This window comes from Puma concolor, chromosome A2, assembly GCF_028749965.1.
Source record: "Puma concolor isolate L17-30 chromosome A2, mPumCon1.1.hap2, whole genome shotgun sequence".
Lineage (NCBI taxonomy): Eukaryota > Metazoa > Chordata > Mammalia > Carnivora > Felidae > Puma > Puma concolor.
The window spans coordinates 17,616,709-17,635,148 of record NC_141668.1 but is presented as its reverse complement, the minus strand read 5'-3'; the positions used below and the strand labels follow the sequence as shown (position 1 = coordinate 17,635,148).

Genomic DNA, 18,440 nt, shown 5'->3' with positions numbered 1-18,440 from the left:
CTCTTCTTGCCAACTGTCACTACTCCTAACACTTCCAACGCCCAATATGCGTGTGTGTTTTCCCCACACCAACCAATTCTCCAATCCTCTGGATACCAACTGGATGTCCTACAGTTCACTTCTGACACTACCTCCCCAGGGTCAATGCGGATCGCATGGACTAAGGGCTCCGTCCTCAAAGACTTCCTCCCCCTTCAGATGCTAGCCACAGTTGGAGATCTCCCGGGTGACTGACCACTTGGTGATAAATTGGAGTTCCCATGACCCCCTCTCAGCTTCAGTAATTTGCTATAGTGATTCACAGAACTCAGAGAAACGCTTTACTATTACTGGTTTATTGTCAGATATATTAAAAAGGATACAAACAAACAGGCAGATGAAGAGCTACACAGGGTGAGGTCCCCAGGATCCCAAGTTCAGGAGCTTCTGTTCCAGAAGAGTTGAAGTATGCCATCCTCCTAGCATGTGGATGTGTTTATCGACCCAGAAGGTCCCGAACTCTGTTGTTTAGAATTTGTTTTTTTAACGGAGGCTTCATCAGAGGCATGATTGAATATTAACCCAATCCTCAGTCCCTGTCCTCCCCCTGGAGGTCGGGAGGTGATGCTGAAAGCCCCAAGTTTCTAACCAACATTTGATCTTTCTGGGTACTAGCCCCCCAGCCTGAAGCTATCCCAGGGCCTACCAAGTGTTACCTCATTAAAACAAAAGATGCTCCTATCACCTCCATCACTTAGAACATTCCCAAGTTTCTGGAAGTTCTTGCATCAGGACCTGGGGACAGAGATACAAACTATGTGTCTTATCATGTCATAATATTGTATCTTTTTCCATGATCAACAGGTAGAATTGTTGAATCTTCAACCGTTTTACTTTTTTCTCCTACGAACCTCCTCTGTGGAAGCAACTTCCAATTTACTAACTGAACGTTAAATTTAATAACTTACTAACTTTAATAGATTTGCTGAGTCAGCCAGACTTCTCAATTTTTCCAGCATTATCCAGATGAAACTCAAAACCACAGTGAGGTCTCATCCCGTACCTGGTAGAGTTGGCTGTTAGCAAACAGACAAGGGACAGCAAGTGCTGGGGAGGATGTGGAATAAAGGGGATACTTGTGCACTGTTGGTGGGAATGTAAACTGGTGCAGCCACTATGGAAAACAGGGTGGAGGTTCCAAACTTCTTAATTTTGGACCACATTAAAAACTGGAACTCTCTCTTTGCCTCCAAAGACACAGTAGTTTTTCTGAATGGAGCAAGAAGAAATGTGGGTCTTGCCTCCTAACTTTTGTAGACGCTGCTATTTATTTGAGGCGGTTGTATGTTAGGCGTCAGCCCACCCAAGTTTTCACTGCCAACCCAAAGAAGCTAGAGTATAGTAGCCACCTCCCCACCTCTACCAGGTTATAGGGTAGCCTCCTTCAGGAAGTTGAGACATCAGGAAGAAGAGGGAGTCCCACTCTTGACCACACCTGCTTTTCCTAGTCCCTTTATTTCCTTCCTCCTTCTTGCCACTCTGAGACTTAATCCCTCCCAGACCAAAGCTTCAAAGTGGATGGAAGATGATAACCTGTGGGTTAATTGAACAAGGAAATCTTGAAATCATAGAAGAAAGCTATTCATAGAGAATGTAAACAATTGTGAGACTGAAGAACAGAGCCAGTTGGGGGGAAGAGTGGAATATCGGCATTCTGTTTTCAAAAGGTAGAGAAGATACATGTCTGTTTGTTGAGGAAGAATGAAGGTTACTAATTAGGGGGAGGTAGTGAACCTCCAAGTTAACAAAGACAAAAATATAATGAATAAAATATTTATTAAGTCAGCAAAAATAAGAAAAAGGATAAAGAAGAAACCACCAAGGGAGAATAAATAATAATCCTGTTAAATGGAAAGATTAATACCAAGTCTCTTAGTCATTGCAATGAATATAAATGTGCTGAGTGTTCCATTAAATGATGGATTGTCAGATTGTATTTTATTTTTTTTTATTTTTTTTTTTTAATTTTTTTTTCAACGTTTTTATTTATTTTTGGGACAGAGAGAGACAGAGCATGAACGGGGGAGGGGCAGAGAGAGAGGGAGACACAGAAGTGGAAACAGGCTCCAAGCTCTGAGCCATCAGCCCAGAGCCCGATGCGGGGCTCGAACTCACGGACCGCGAGATCGTGACCTGGCTGAAGTCGGACGCTCAACCGACTGCGCCACCCAGGCGCCCCTGTCAGATTGTATTTTAAAAGGAAAGCTCAGTACATGCTATGTATGAAAAACTATTAGAACAAAGAAATGAAGAAGGGTTGATGATAAAGCACTGGCACCAGTGGCAGGGATAATCTAGCTGAATTTTCATTTGCTGTGAGATATATGGTATATGAGTTCATATTCCATAAATGTAAAGGATACCACCTAGGCTATCTGGCCTGTAGACTGATGTAGTTTGTATATTTACATTGCTTTATTTATTCTTTTATTCAATCAATAGTGAGTCCCACCATACAGAGGCAGAACTGCATATTGTAGCCAACCGAGAGCTTTATTTTCTCAATCTGGAAAATACTTGTGAATGATTTAGACTCTCAAATCATTTCACCTTCCCTCATCGTCTGCTACTCCGGGTGATAGGCAGAGCTGCCTATGATTTTTTTATGTGGCGCTCCCATCATCTATTCACTTTCGTAATAGACATAGCTGACAATCTTCCTTTAAACGTATGTTAAGAGTCTGAAATAACATGTTGAATGAGAAAGGGCATTATTAATTCAGCAAGGAAAATTCCAGATTATTTGCCAGTTCCTTTCTCTTTATCGTCTTTAACTTTAGGGCTATAACTTGCTTTTGGTATTTAAAAAGCAAATCCCTTTGGTATTTAAAAAGGAAAAGCCCATTTTTCTGTTGTACTTTGCTGAATTGCTCTCTGGACCGTGCCAGCAGTAAAAGTTTCAAAAGGATCTCATTGTGCTTCAACTTCACCTGGGTCCTGGTTTCAAATGCAGATGTTTAGACCCCAGACCTTCTGGATAATAGTCTGCATTTTAGTAAGAGTCTCATCTGATTTGTTTGCACGTTAAAATTTGAGAAACACTTCTCTAGGAGATTTGGGGGGGGGGGGGCTGATATATTGATTCTGCAACTAAAATTGCCATTGGTTACACAATAAAAAATAATGGCCAGGAAGGTCTTTCTCCCATATTCCCACTTTGCTTTATCTGTAGGAGTCTTGGGATTTCATAGGCTGTTCCATCACCGAAATTATCTTGTCCTGTTTTCTGGTATAATCATTTCTTTATTTACATTACTGGGATACTTTAATTCATTCTTGGCTTCAGTGACTTAGATATGTGCATGGTTAATGTTCATAAACATCTTCAGAATCTTTTTGGAAGTGGGTATAAATGACAAATAGAAAAAAAGTATAAATGTGTCTTTTCTGATAAGAGAATTTAAGTGTGTTGGAAAATGACAATACTTTAGCTTGCAATTCACTTGAACTACTTTGGGCACAAAGACAGAAAAGGGATTTTTGTTCGAGCAAATGCACAGCAGGAACAGCTGAAACCCGGAGAGAGATAATGCACTAAGTATAGCAGTTAAGTGATAAAGATTTTTATTCCTAAAGTGGCAAGTTCCAAGCATCAAAGCAGCAGGAACAGTTTAAGACAGCAAACAGAAATGGGAAGAATCTCCTGGAGCTATGAGGATGCCTTTGGGTATTGTCAGAGAGCGGGCCAAGTAGGATACGTCCCAAAGGGACAGATGATTACACTTGGAGGCTGTTGATTGTAGATCATGGAAAGCACCATGTTGTACTAAGATACCGAATCCAAAGATCTTTTTGAAATCATTTCTTGTTTCCTTTATGACATTACACGCTCACAAACACTTCTGTTTTTCCTTCCTTGACTTTGCAGACCTGACGTACACTGTCCAGACTTGCCTTCTTTTTTTTTTTTTTTTTAAGTTTTTTTTTTTCAACGTTTATTTATTTTTGGGACAGAGAGAGACAGAGCATGAACGGGAGAGGGGCACTCAGAATCGGAAACAGGCTCCAGGCTCTGAGCCATCAGCCCAGAGCCTGACGCGGGGCTCGAACTCATGGAGCGCGAGATCGTGACCTGGCTGAAGTCGGACGCTTAACCGACTGCGCCACCCAGGCGCCCCCAGACTTGCCTTCTTGACCTGATCTTTGAAGACTGCGTTTTTTCTTTCTTACTAACCCCTTAAATGTCTTGTTTTAATTTTCACTTCCAAAAAAGTGACTAAAACATACATTTCAAATCCAGATACCTAGATCCCAAAACAAGAATATCCTGGATACATCTAAAATTCAGTAGGCTGATCAGAAACAAACAAACAAAAAACAAACTTATGGTGCTTATCCCTGCATAGGAGACTTTCAAACTGTGCCCTGTAGAGCCATAGTGCTTTTCAGGGTTGTCTCAGAAGGCCCCCAGAGACAAGGAGACCATGCCACTGAGGTTTTTGGAGGAGTTCCCTCTGCCAATTTCGTCTTGGTGGTCTATGTAGATTACATTTGGTTAAGTAGTAATGATAACCATAAAAACAATGACTTAAGAAGAAATAGAGGGGCACCTGGGTGGCTCAGTTGATTAAGTGTACGACTTCAGCTCAGGTCACGATCTTGCGGTTCGTGGGTCCGAGCCCCGCATCGGGCTCTGTGCTGACAGCTCAGAGCCTGGATCCTGCTTTGGATTCTGTGTCTCCCTCTCTCTCTGCCTCCACCCCCGCTTGCACTGTGTCTCCCTCTGTCTCTTAAAAATGAATAATGTTAAAAAAAATTAAAAAGAAGAAATAGAAATTTTGAATAGACGTATGACAAGTGTAATTAAAACCTATCCATAGCAAAAAGCCCAGCCCCAGATAACCTCACTGGTGAATTCTATTAAATGTTTAAGAGAAGAATTAAAGTCAATTATTTACCAACTCTGAAAAGACAGCAATGGAGAGAACAGTGCCCAACCTTTTCTGTGAGGCCAGTGTTACCCTGACACCAAAATCAGGCGAAGACATCACAAGAAAACTATAGGTCAATATCTCTTATGGATATAGACATAAAAATTCTCCACAAAATACTAGCAACTGAATCCAACAACATATACAAATTATCGCACATCATGACCAAGTGAGATTTGTGTTAGGACTGCAAAACTGGTTTAACATCTGAAAAATCTGTAACACAATATCAAAACAATAAAACACACAAAAAAACACATGATCTTTTCAATAAACATAGAAAAAGCGTTTGACAAAGTCCAACATGTCCTCATGATAAAAAAATATTAACCAAGTAGGAATCCAAGGGGACACCCTCAGCTTGATAAAGGGTGTCCGTGAAGAAAGCACAGGTAACATTAAACTTAACAGTAAATGTCTCACCCTAAGATCAGGAACAAGACAAGGATGTCTACTTCTATTCAGCGTTGTAGAGGAAGTTCTGGCAAGGACAACTGGCCAAAGAACAAAGAAGATACACAGTTGCAGAAACCTCTGAAGAAGGAGAAGAAGAAAAATTATCTCTATTTAGAGATGACATAATCTTTATACAGAAAATTCTAAGAAATCCACTGAAAAACTATTAGATCTGTAAATGAGTTCATCAAGGATGTAGGATACAAGGTCAGCACACACAAAATCATTGTATCTCTATAAAATAGCAATGAAAAATCTGAAATGAAATTAAGAAACTAATCCATTCACAGTAACATCAAAAATAATAAAACACTCAGAAGTAAATTTAACAGAAGTGTAGAATTTGTACTGTGAAAACTACAAAATGTAGTTGAAAGAAATGAAACAAGACCAAAAAATGGGAAGGTAGGTCATGTTCATGGATTAGAAGATTTAATATTGCTAAGATAGAGCTTCAACATAATCTCTTATCAGAATCCCAGATATCATTTTGCAGACATTGACAAGGTAATCCTAAAACTCATATGGAAATGCAAGGGGCCCAGGATAGCCAAAGCAATATTGAAAAAGAAAAATACAATTGAAGGACTCACTCTTTCCAATTTCAAAATTTATTAGCAGTGTGCTGTTGCATAAAGATAAACACATAGATCACAAGGAATACATTTTGGTGATCTTGGGCCAGGTAATGGTTTCTTAGTTATGACACACACAATCAATTCCTACCATTTTCTCAAGGCCCAAGTCTTCATCTTTCACCTCTATCTACCATTCCACTTGCGCTTAAGTTGTATAGACTAGTTGAAAAATGTCTTACGTTTATATGCCCAAACTCTAACTTAGTGGTTCTCAACCGTGCCTGCACATTGGGATCACTGGGGAGCTTTCAAAAAAGACTCCCTTGGGTCTCACGCTCAGAGCTTGTGATTTCATTGGGATGGGGTGCAGCCTGAGCATCAAAACATTCTAAAAGTTCTCCAGGTGATTTTAATATATAATCAAGTTTGAGAAACTTGCCCTAAGTGAACAGTAAATTCCTCATAACAGACTTGCTTTATGATTAACAATATCCCCAGCACTTAGCACAATACTGAAAATGAAACAGATGCTTACTCATTGCTGAGGAAGCATTCTTTAAGTTTATTTTTCTGACATTCACTTCTTAAAGAAATAAGCATGACTCGGGGCGCCTGGGTGGCTCAATCGGTTAAGCGTCCGACTTCAGCTCAGGTCACGATCTCGCGGTCCATGAGTTCGAGCCCCGCGTTGGGCTCTGGGCTGATGGCCCAGAGCCTGGAGCGTAATTCTGATTCTGTGTCTCCCTCTCGCTCTGCCCCTCCCCCATTCATGCTCTGTCTCTCTCTGTCTCAAAAATAAATAAACGTTAAAAAAAAATAAAAAAAAAAAATATGACCAGACGTAAAGTCTTGAAAAAATACTATTTTAACTTCAAAGTAAGGTTAAATGTTTTGGCCTTGTATTATTTTCCTGAATCCATTCATGGGAAGAACTGGACAGCCATAGTTCTTCTGTCAATACTGGAGGCACCACTGACATTGGTTACCCCTGATGCAGATTGGACACGTTGTCATTGCTACTGGACATCACTGGCTTAGTGGCCATGCCTGGTTCTGTAAACTTTCCACCCCACCCCCCGCCCCATGTGATGCAAGGTAGAAATAAGAACACATAAGAAATAGCACTTGTCTTTGAAGGGCTTGCAGTATAGTAAGAGATAGAACTCAATGAGCCCCACGATCTGGTAACATTCTACCTCATCGATTATGTTTGTAGTACTAGATGTGTTTCTCTTTAATATCAGGAGTGAAACCAGAAACCATCACAATTGCTTTGACAACATGTGGAGTTCCTGTCTAGCGTATTGAGCAAGAAAACAGAAATTAGAAGGATAAGGCTTAAACAACAGCAACAACAACAACAACAGGATGAGCCTTAGAAAGTAGTAAATAAGGAGGGCCTGGGTGGCTCAGTAAGTGTCCAACTCTTGATTTTGGCTCAAGTCATGATCTCAGTTGAAGAGTTCGAGCCCTGTGTGGGGCTCTGTGGTGAGCTCCTCCAAAATCCTCTGCTCTCAAGCACAAAGCCTGCTTGGATTTCTCTCACTATCTCCCTCTCTGTCCCACTCCCGCTCACTCTTGTGCTCTCTCTCCCTCTCAAAATAAATAAACATTTAAAAAATCAAGTAGTAAATAAACCTCTCATTATTTACATGTAATATAATTTTTTTTACACAGGAAACACAAAACAATCTCCAGATAAATTATTAGAAATAATAGAAGAGTTTATAGTATGGTGACTGAACAAAAGACTAATACGCCAAAAGGAAGTTGCCTTTCTCTGCCCCAGCAACAAATAACCAAAAAATACAATTTCAAAGAGGACATTATTTACTGTAGTATCAGAGAGTATCCTTAATCTAGAAATTAAAAAAAATGGCAAGACACGAAAAATCATGAAACTGTGTAAAAGGCATTAATGATCTCAATAAATGGAGATTCAATTTATATTCAAGGCTAAGGACACAGTATATTAAAGATATCTATTCTCCTTTAGTTGTGCGTTAGACTCAGGGAAATTCTAATTAAAATATTTAATAGTAATTTTCATGTAACTTTGTAAGTCAATTCTAAAATTTCCTTGGAAGGATAAAAGAGCCAGGGAAACTGGACATTTCTGCTCTGCCAGATACCTCATGGCAGATTACAAGTTGGTCATAGTACTTCGTTTAAGATCCTTTGTGTGTGTGTTTGTGTTTCTGAGTTTTGTGTATACATAGAAATGAAGAAAGGAAGTAACACACAACTTAAGTACAACGGCCACTTTCTTTGCTTTGCTTCTCTACGTAAATTCTCTACAATTACTTTGTGCCACCTCATAATCAGAAAATCAATTATAGTTTTCACATATCTGCAACATGCTTGTATAGGTTCTCATAGTGCGTTTGGCATTTTCTTCTATATTACCCCTTTATGTCTCTGCTTCCTTTTTTTTTTTTTTTTTTTTTGTAAATTGAAAAGGCTCTAAATTGAGGTGTCTGAATATAGCTGGAGACGTTGTGTTACTGCGATTCTGTAATCTGCCCTATTTCAAACAGATCAAGGTCACACATGCCTTCAAGCCCCAAGATCAAACCGTTTCTATTAAGCCAGTCAACATGAATAGAGTTTCTTATAAGCTCAGTGATTTAAACCAGGAGTACATTGCACTTCATTACGTTCTGAATACTAATACACTTCAGCTTTTCTTATTGTCTCCTGGCCCAAAGGCAGAGGTTTTGACTGGAATGAAAATAGGTAGATTTTGATATTTTCTTTCTGATTTACTCAGTGATCTATAGAAAGAATGATCACAGTTTTCATTGGCCACATAAATGAAGGCATCATCCTCATTGACTCAAACATACAGGTTCAGGGCAGTTAGAATAATGTTAGAATTACAGAGAATTTAGACTATAGTAAAAATTCCTTTTTTCTCACCTTAATTCCTATGAATGAACAAGAAGCCGCACTGAACCTAAGAACTCATTTCAGAATTTAGTAAAGCTATGTCATTTCTCAATGATTTTTTTTTTTTAGATACGAATGACTTTTCTGAGCTCTGTCTTGCGTGTAGATTCACTTTATTCTAATACATTCACTGATGGTCACCTTTTTTATTTAATAAGCTAAAAATAAGAGATGAGGCAATGATTGTGATTGCACTGGACTCCAGCTCCCAGGGTAAAGTCTAAGCAGTTTGAATTGACATTTTGTCGTTGTCAAAAACCAACTGCTCGCCACATCCATTGGCGTAAAACACAACATCTGGTTCAGTATAATTAGGTTTTCAAGTAAGCTGATGAGAAAATGAGCCTTGTGCACTTATCCAAATGAAGAAGCATAAAGAATTTTCTTTTGATTGACATAAATACATGAGATGGGATTGCAAAATAGAGAATCAGGTCTTGGAATCACACTTGACCTCAGACATGACCGTTGCGTATCACGTAGGTGCGAGAAACAACTCAGGTTTGCTTTCATTACCACACACGTGCTCGGTGATGACATTTCTGGTATGAAGTGTCACGCGGGAGGATCTCCTGGGGTTGTTCTCTAATCGAGTGGTTGGCCCAGAAATAAACAGAGATTGAGCCTGAAGGCTTCGTGATGGTGAGTATCGGCATTGTCACGGGTAGGGCTAGGAATGTCACTGGACGAGTGCACTTCACTGATTGCGAGAGGGGAGCGGAGGGCATTTCTGGAGGCCGGAAGTGGCCAGCTGGGCAGAATGGGGTTGAATAGCCTGGCCCTTGCTTCTGCTTCTTGTAGAATCTGAATACGGTCTCCATGCTACTCTGGAATAGTCCATTGCTTGGAACATTGTTTCGCCCTTAGAATAGGGTCATGGAGCTGTCGAATGAGTAAATAGTTCCAGTTCTGGGAGCAGGACCACCAGACACAATGATTTTAGTTGAGGAAAACTGCCTTCCTAGATTCCTTTGACAGCATTCTGGACTTCTAATTTGGGCGACACTGGCCATCATAGGCATCCACCAGCTGGTCCCCACAGGGAAGGGGACAGCAGGAGAAGGGAAGGGACCACACAGGAGCTCTTAAAATACAATGCAAATCCCATGACTCTTTTCCCTTTATGAGAACGAGTTCTGTTTCCTTTTAGAAGAAGGACGATTTTCCCCTCTCCATTTATAGGTTTCCACAGGTGGAGAGCCCACTGAACTTGTAATTTCATTCTGGGCTTTACTGGTTTGAGTAACAATACTGTGTACTTGACTTCAACAGACTTGAGTTCAAGTTCTAGTGTGCCCTGGTCAAGTGATGTAGATTTGGGAAATTAACCCCTGTGGCTTCAGTGTTTCTTTATCTGTAAAGATAGTATTTCTTTGCCCCAACTAACCGGTTGTGTCAAGAAACTACACAACCCCAACTTGTCGTGTAGTTGTGTTTGCCCCAACTAACTGAGAAAAAAACATGCAAAAGGACTTCTCGTATGGTAGCATTCTGTGTAAGTGTTATTACATTTTCTTCTCTAAAATACAATTTGGGGATTGACATAGCAAGTAAATAGCGTTAGATGTTCTTGCATTTGTAACAACAACAGAAACATCAAAATAAGTATAGCAGAACTTACTATCTACATTTTCCACGTGAGGAGACAGAGCTTCATTTAACTTCAATGAATTAAGGAAAGGTCATGTAACGGGTACAGTGGCAGGAATAAAACTCACATTTTCATGTAGTTTAAATTGGCGTTTCGTGAAGTTTCACAGGAGAAACTGGACTGACAGTGATAATTAAGTATTGTGGAATGTAAGAAGTTTTCTGTAAGTGAGTCCATAGCCAGAAATACATTTATATCCAGAGAATGTTGATTGCATATCAGTGTTTGGGAACCAGTTGTGTTTTGTTCTGTGCTTGGTTCTTAGGCTTTGTAACACATTTATTAACGGCCAAGAGGAAACCTAGAAAAAAAGCCTCAGGGAAAACAAAAACAAAAACAAAACAAAACAAATGTAACACGTTTACAATTTGGAGTCAGAAATCTAAGCAACATCAGTAGGTTTAAATAATGAGCCAAAACGAGCTAGGTGGTACTTGAGATAATATTCTACACACAAATATTCTAAAAATAAACCAAATAGGAAGAAGTCATATAGCAGTTTGTATGAAAGAGTCACTTAATTTGATGACAAAATCAAATCTGTTGCGTGATTCAGATGTCGTAAAGCCGTAAGTGCAATCTTAGGAAGTGACCTGAACAAGAAGGTAGCAGTCCCACTCTCTGACAGACCACTCCTGCACAGGAAACCTTGTATGGTGGTTCAGGATGTAGACTCCGGAAATAGATTGCCGGTTAAATCCTAGCTTTGTGACGGTCTTCTGGTCCTGTGAGTTTGGGGAAGTTCCTCAATCAGCTAGTGCCTTAGTTTCCTCAAGGGCAAAATGGAATTAACCGTAGTACATGGCTTATAGAGTTTTCATGAGGCTTAAGAGCATAGCCCAGGGGCTCAAAAATGGAACCTGGCCCAAAGTGAGTTAGCCATCATAATCATCACTGTTAATTCTGAATCACAAACTAAGAAAAGCACTCACAACCTGGACCGTTTCCAGAGGAGACAAATAGGCTGGCACGAAGATAAAATTCAACACGATTTATTAAAGATTTATTAGGCTCCAAACCATAAACTACAAATAAAATAAAAGGATAAGATACAAATGTTATCCTTTCCAAAACCCCGGGGGTTGGGTATTCTTGTTTGCGCGTCGTGCATGAAACAAAATGTGAATTAGGAAGGTTATATAACACAGCCAATAAGTGATAAGATGTCTGCTTGACTTTGAAATATCTCTGCCCGTTAAGTAATGCGCATTTGAGGATCAGCTGACACACTGAGGAAGTTTAACCTGGACAAGCAGGGACCAAGTAGAAGCATATTGTTCCCTGACATTTGAAGGACTGTCAAGTAGAACAGGGGTTTGACCCTGCCCAGCTAATAATACAGTCCTACGGAAAGACTCCAGGACAGGGCTCTGGTTCATCTCCTTATCTGCTCAGGCCCGGGTTTACTGCATTAACCTCTTATCTGAACTTCGTAACACTAAGCTTTTCTTAGTACAATTCATCCTGCATCCTGTTATGAGATTAATCTTCCAAAAATACTACCACTATTATATCAGCCTCTGGCTTAAAACCCTTCCTCCATGATATGCAGGATAACGTCCAGACACCTTAACTTGGCATTCAGAATCTTCCATGAGCCGTTTCAACCAACATCTAGAATCATTTACCTTTTCTGGTTTTTTTTTTTTCAAATTTAATTTCTTTAAATTCATTTTCTAAATTCCAGTATAATTAACATATTAATTTCAGGTGTACAATATAGCGATCCCACAATTCTGTACGTTACTCAGTGCTCACTGTGGTAAGTGTCCTCTTAATGCCCTTCATCTACTTCATGCATCCCCTCTGGAAACCACCAGTTTGTTCTCATGGAGGGATCCCAGTTTGTTCTCATGGAAGGTATAATGCTGAGCGAAATGAGTCAGTCGGAGAAAGCTAAATGATTTCACTCATGTGTGGAATTTAAGAAACAAAACAAAACCAAAAATGAGACAAATAGTATCATTTACTTCCTAGACCAAAAGGTGCCTAAGATATAACGTCACCCTGCACCACCATCATGTGAGGAGAATTAAGCTCTGAAAAGTCTTCTGATTTATCAAGAACCTCCCGCTGGTTGAGAGAAGAGTGTGGATGACTGTCCAATTTCTATATTATTATTGTGAACAAGACGTTCAAACTGATGACGGTGACGGGAGCAAAGCAGAGTGCACTAACCTGGACAATAAGGGAAACTTTCCATATGCATTTCTTCCATACAACTCAGGGAGAGGTTTGTCTTTTTTCCCCCAATTTTAAAAACTTCATTTTTTTAAGCGCCATTTCAGAATCACAGCAAAGTTGAGAGGAGGGTACAGCGGTTTCCCGTAAGTCCCCTGCCTCCGCACGTGCATGGTTTCCTCTGGTATCAGTCTAGCCCTCCAGGGTGGCACGTTACGGTCGATGCCCCCACACCGGACCATCGTCATCACCCAACTGTGAGGGTTGGTTCAGCCTTGGTGTTGTACATTCTGTGGGTTGGGGTGAATATATACTGCCATGTATCCACCATTACAGAGTCCTACAGATACAAGTTTTAGTGCCCTAAAAATCCTCTGTGCTCTGCCTATCTGTCCCTCAACCCTCACCCCCAACCTCCTGGAAACCATGGTTCTTTTAATTGCCTCCATAGTTTTGCCTTTTTCTAGAATGTCAGAGTTGGAATCATAGAGCATGCAGTCTTTTCAGCTTGGCTTCTTTTACTAAGTAATACACATTTAAGTTTCCTCTGTCTTTTCATGGCTTGAAAAGTTTATCTTTTTTTTACACTCTGTTATTAATACCTTCCTTAGCTTTTCTTTGAACCTATAAATATGTCTGGACTGGTCTGCCAAAAACGTATATGTAACTCAAGGCAGAGTCAAGGTGAGTGCCATGTTATAATCACTGAGATTTTTTCTTTGCTTTTTATTTTATTTAAAACTTTTTTAATAAACATTTTTTTAATTTAATATTTATTCATTTTTGAGAGAGAAGAGAGACAGAGCATGAGTGGTGCAGGAGCAGAGAGAGAGGGAAACACAGAATCCAAAGCAGCCTCCAGGCTCTGGTCTGTCAGCACAGAACCCGACGCAGGGCTCGAACTCATGAGACATGAGATCATGACCTGAGCTCAAGTCGAACGTTTAACCGACTGAGCCACCCAGGTGCTCCCCCCACAAAATTTTTTTACTGTTTATTTATTTTTGAGAGAGAGAGAGAGAGAGCATGAGTACGGGAGGGGCAGAGAGAGAGGGAGACACAGAAGGAATCAGAAGTAGGCTCCAAGCTCCAGCTGTCCACACAGAGCCCCACGCAGGGCTCGAACCCACGAGCTGTGAGATCATGACCTGAGCTGAAGTCAGACGCTTAACTGACTCAGCCACCCAGGTTTCCCTTTGCTTTTTATTTTAATTTATTATTTGTCATTGTTATCTTTGAGCCCAGTGTTCGGATGGAGAGGTATCCCAGTCGTAGTGGGTGCTTCTCCATACTTGCCAAAACTATACTTGTGGTTTAGAGAGGTAAGTGCTGGTTCTAGAACGAATCAGACAGTACAGTGTTAACACCTTGGCTCTGTCCGTTTCTACCTGAGTAACATTGGGCTAATAAGTACACCTCTTGGAGCCTCAGTTTCCTAGGCCTAACCATGGACCTTTGTATCTTATTTATTTATTTATTTATTTACTTATTTATTGGAGTTGCTTGCCATGTTTTATTTGTCTTAAACAAAAACTTGCTTGAATTTTCCTCCCTCCTTGTATATCTTATTTATTTACTTATTTACTTATTTAGTATTGAAGTATAATTAACATACAGTGTTATATTAGTTTCAGGTGTATAATATAGAGATTCAGCAATTCTGTACTTCACCCAGTGCTCATCATGATAAGGATACTCGTAATCTCCTTCCTCTGTTTCACCCATCCACCCCCCCCACCCCCACCCCCCACCTCTGGCAACCACCAGTTGCATTTAAGAGTCTGGTTTTTTGTTTGTCACTTTTTGTCTTTGTTCATTTGTTTCTCTCTTTTTTTTTTTAATGTTTTATTCATTTTTTGAGAGAGAGAGACAGGATGAGCGGGAAGGGGCAGAGAGAGAGAGAGAGAGAGAGAGGGAGACACAGAATCTGAAGCAGACTCCAGGCTCCAAGCTGTCAGCACAGAGCCTGAGGTGGGGCTTGAACTCACGCACCGTGAGATCATGACCTGAGCTAAATTCAGGAGCTTAACCTACTGAGCTCCCTAGGTGCCCCTTTTTTAAATTAAAAAAAAAAAATTTTTTTTACTATTTTGTTTCTTAAATCCCATATAGGAGTGAAATCTTATGATGTTTGCCTTTCTCTGACTTATTTGACTTAGCATAATACTCTCAAGTTCCATCCATGTTGATACAAATGGCACAATTTCATTTTTAATGGTTGAGTAATATTCCACTATATGTGTGTGTGTGTGTATATATATATATATATATATATGTATATATATAGGGTGTGATAGTACTATATATGTGCGTGATGTATCTATCTATACATAGATATCTTTGTTCATTCATCTATGGAGGGGCACTTGGGTTGATTGCATATCTTGGCTGGTGTAAATAGTGCTATAATAAACATGGAAGTACATATGTCTTTTCAAATCAGTGTTTTCGTTTTCTTCGGGGAGATACCCAGTAGTGGGATTACTGGATCATAAAGTCATACTGGTTTTTATTGTTTGAGGAACCCTCATGCACTGTTGGGGGGAATGCAAAGTGGTGCAGGCCCTGTGGAAGGCGGTATGGAGGTTCCTCAAAAAATGAAAAAAATGTATCTTCTTTTTTAAAGCCTGTGATGAGGTTTTACTGGGAAAAAAATGAATTGAAAACCCCTATTTAGCCTCTGAAGACTGAGCTGAGCCTCAGCAGGAGGAGGCCTTGAGGGTGCAAGGAGTCCAGCTATCCTTTGTGGCAGTCTTTCTTTTGAACGGCTAGCATAGGTCTTTGCACGTTACCCTAGTAAGACAATGGCATAAAAATGCCGTATTTCAGGTCCGTTGTTTTTCTCTCATGGGGACCCACTGTCATCTTCCCAAAGATCCTCTCCCTCCGTGGGAGCTGGAAACTTCCCTGGGAAGACCCTCATCTGACTTCTGCTTCATGTGTGGAAAAAACAGCCTTTTGTGTCCTGGCAGCTTCCAGAAGCTCATCTTCCTCCACCCCTTAGGAAGTGCTCCTGGCCACTGGTCCTGGAGGACCCAGTAACAACCCGGGACCCCTGCAGGACTCCGTTTTCAAAGTGCCTATTTTGAAAGATAAAAACACGTTTTCCTCAGGAAGCCCAAAGTGCCGCTGTCTCATCCTTCAGAACTCGCGTCCTTTTTCTGTGATGTCTGGCATTTTTAGTTCTCTTGTCCCTTTACCCTTTCATTTAACACATCACTCCTTGACAGAGGCTCACCTTCACCGTCGGGGAAGAATAACCCCAGGGCAGGCCGTTTGCTCATCATCCTCTGGGGTGAAGAGGAATGCAGAGAAAGAATTTAGTTTTTCCCAAATCTCTTTCTCCTCTTTGATTTTGTCTCATGCTTTGCTGGTTTGCAGGCATTCACTGGGGCGGCCACAGACAATGTACTGGAGGATCTTTTTTTTCTTTTTTCCATTTAGTTCTTTTCTTCTCTCTCTCTCTTTTTCTCTCCCTTCAAAATCTGTCTTTGTCCTTCCCGTCGGTGTCTAACCTCTGTCAGAGTCTTCGCTGCGTGCTGGGAGACGCGATGTGGTCACCTTTCCGTTTTAATCATAGCCTCTGAGGGTCGGAAGGGAACGTGGAGATCACGAAGCCCAGCTCCCATAGGGGCTCTGTGTTCAGTTCATGTAGCGGACAGGCATTCGGCCTTTCTGTGGACATTTTCAGTTTCCGGAAGCTCATGGTTTTGTAGCACGGCCCATCCCATTACAGGAGCACACCCGTCATCAGGGATCTTTCTTATTTTCAGCTGGCATCGGTCTCCTGGTGACATCCAGCCATCACTGAGGTGATATCTCGGGCCGTGCAGAATAAATCCAACGCCCCTTAGACATGTTATCTCTTCGCATGTGGTCCTTTTATTCTATGCCTTCAACTATTCCTGATGCAATGTAGCCTCCTGATCGGTTTCTTTCATTTCTAGTGGAAACAATTCAGCTTACAATTACTGTTTCCCACCACCACCCCCCCCAGAGTGAAAACAAAATATACAATAGGAACATAACCGGGTTAGTATTTTTTGGTTTCTTTACTAAGGCGACCTAAGACGTTTTGCATTGTAATATGAATTCTCTGATTATGTTACTGTATGCATCTATGCGAAGCTAATATTTCATTGACCAAAACTCAGTTCTTCAATCAGCGATTCTTCAACTTGATATTATCTTTGGGGAACGTTTTAGGGCAAGAGGAAAAGAGGTTCTTGCAATCACAAAAAGAAAAAAAGGAAAGAAGGAAAGAAGGAGGGAAAGCAAGCAAGCAAGCAGAGGTAAGAACCAACAAGCTTTTAAAGGTAGTATTGTGTTTTAAATTTATTTAGTGTCAGATGATCTCACAGGAGCTCATCAGGAGAATGGAACAGCGATGAAGATGGTCTGAAAGCTTACTTACAGAGAACACAAAATATCTCAAACTAAATGCCCGGAAGGAAGGAAGGAAGGAAGGAAGGAAGGAAGGAAGGAAAAGAAAGAAAGAAAGGAGGGAAGGAAGGAAGGAAGGAAGGAAGGAAGGAAGGAAGGAAGGAAGAGACAGAGAGAGAGGGAAAGAGAAAGAAAGAAAGAAAGAAAGAAAGAAAGAAAGAAAGAAAGGGAAGGAAGGAAGGAAGAGACAGAGAGAGAGGGAAAGAGAAAGAAAGAAAGAAAGAAAAGAAAGAAAGAAAGAAAGAAAGAAAGAAAGAAAGAAAGGAGGGAAGGAAGGAAGGAAGAGACAGAGAGAGAGGGAAAGAGAAAGAAAGAAAGAAAGAAAGAAAGAAAGAAAGAAAGAAAGAAAGAAAGAAAGAAAGAAAGAAAGACAGGCAGAGGTAAGAACCAACAAGCTTTTAAACATAGTATCATGTTTTAAATCGATATAGTGTCAGATGATCTCACAGGAACTCAGCAGGAGAATGGAACAGAGATGAAGATGGCCTGTAAGCTTACCTACAGAGAACACAAAATTATCCCAAGCTAAATGCCACAGAAGGAGAGTGTGCATACTCATAAACACAAGGAAAACCATTGGCGAATAGACTTCTTTCAGAGAGTTGAATACCTATAGATACCACCTTCTTGTTTTGCAAAAAGGGATATCTGGACTCATATTTAAACACCAAGTTGGATCAAACTGAAAATCACGCACAGCTCTGTGGCGTGTAGGACTTTTAGATGCGTCAATGTGCTCTTGCCAGCCACGGCTACAGGAAGAGGACCAACGTGGTCCCCCAAGTCGGTTTCCTCCATGGAAACGGGAGCCTCTGATAGGAAGGAATGCCGGAAGATGGCAGCTCAGCAGTTACATCCTCTAGGCCACTGAGTAGGCCATGCATCTAAAGATACCTGTCGGTAGGCATGGATTTGCAGGTGTGGATAAGCACACAGAGAGAAGCTCTAAGAGAATGATGCAGACTAGAAGTGCAAGAAATGGTGTATTTGTACGTAGGGGGTGCTGGGTAAGAGGGAGGTCAGCTAGGAGAGAGGAAATGGTCAGGAAAACAAACAAAACCCAAAAGCCTTGACTTTGGTGTCAGTCACATGTGTAAAATGGAAAATCTTCCTGGAGACTTTCTCACCTCCGTTTTTAAGAAACTGTTTCCTTGTTGCTATTATCAGTGATTACCTTTCCGCAGTCATAGATGGGGCACTTTGCTGTGGGCC

At 40.7% G+C, this 18,440-nt stretch overlaps 1 protein-coding gene across 5 annotated transcripts in view; it reads left to right on the top strand.

Annotated features, from left to right (window-relative positions):
- CHRM2 (cholinergic receptor muscarinic 2) overlaps positions 1–18,440 on the top strand; it is a 151,911-nt gene that overhangs the window by 69,430 nt on the left and 64,041 nt on the right. Inside the window, exon 1 of one of the 5 annotated variants that reach the window (XM_025929712.2) lies at positions 9,152–9,595. The exons of the other annotated variants lie outside the window; for them this stretch is intronic. The gene's annotated coding sequence lies outside the window, so the exon portion shown is untranslated. Of the gene's footprint in view, positions 1–9,151; positions 9,596–18,440 lie in introns of those variants that run through there. 5 annotated transcript variants of the gene reach the window in all.